This window comes from Cuculus canorus, chromosome 6, assembly GCF_017976375.1.
Source record: "Cuculus canorus isolate bCucCan1 chromosome 6, bCucCan1.pri, whole genome shotgun sequence".
Lineage (NCBI taxonomy): Eukaryota > Metazoa > Chordata > Aves > Cuculiformes > Cuculidae > Cuculus > Cuculus canorus.
Window position 1 is genome coordinate 35,804,876 of NC_071406.1, and position 1,287 is coordinate 35,806,162.

Sequence of the window (1,287 nt, forward strand, 5' to 3'; positions counted from 1 at the left end):
TCTTGCTGGAAGTTTTTCTGACTCGAGCATTCAGAGCTCTTGAAATTCAAAAAGTCACTCAGCAGAATAGATGTTGCTGGGATCTGGGAGAACTTCAGCACAACTTCTCACCTAAAATTGTAAGGGATAGAAGAAAAGAGATCTATTCCATTTGCATCACAAATCTGGCTATTATTGAATGCCATAGATTTGAGAAATACTGTGAATTTTCTTCATCTATGAAATAGTGCCTTAAAAATTTTATGAGAAAAGCATCTGCCTCCCAAAAGATGAGAAGTGCTTATGCAGCTTCTGTTTGCTTTCTGGATGCAAAAAAACCCCCCAACTCTATACAGGTAGGTCATGTTCTTTCCAGAAGACTGGGTTCTGTGGGATGATGATCTTCAGGTGAAAAGGTAAACATTTGTGCTTTCTGCTTAAGTTCAGCATCCCTCCTTAGTACCCCATTTTTTCTAGGCGTGTGGAGATGATGCTCTGCAGACAGGGATAGTGGTGGATCTATCAGGCTCAGTGCTCCCCAAACTTTTGTTTTATGTCCTAAGATAGCTCTAAAAGGTGCCTGTCTTTGAGGAAGCTCCCAGGTTGTACCTGAATGCCCAGGAGGCTGCTTAGAACCTTTCGCTGTACATGCACGCAAAGTCACTTGCTCTCCAGACAGTGGACAACATGTTTCTGCAATGGAGAGGCACTGCCTTGCTTTCCGCTTATCTGGTGTCATCCTCTTCGTCATATTCTCTCCTGGGCCAGGCATCTCAGCTGAGATGCTTTTTGGGCTCCCTGGCTGCCCTGCAGCCCCAAGGACATCTCACTTCCTGCTGGAAAGTCTGAGGAGCACCTCTGGGGAAGCTCTGTGAGTGGCTGGACTTTGTATCAGATGTCCCGCTCTCTTCTCCACAAAAAGTTAAGAATAAATGCCTTCAAGTCTGTGCTAATAAAGGCAGTTATTGTTACAGCTAAAGAAATATTTCTTAATGTCTCACTGCAGCCCTCAGCATGAATCATTCATGAAGGAAGGGAACATGATATGGATGAGCCCCTGGGTTACACACCTACTGCTAAGGCTGCCTGGCTGGCGGGATGTGCTGCTGTGAGTAAGGGAAGGGTGGGAAGGGAAGGGTCTGCCTCCCTCTCCTGAACCCCTCCATGCACTTGGCGGCTTGCCCTCCTCACAGCCCAGCCAGGCCACATCAAACGCAAGGATGCAAAGACACTTGGAGGAAGCTCCCTCTCACTTCAGGGTCATTTACAACTTTTGCTAAAAAATCAGATGGCAGGAAGGATTTTTCC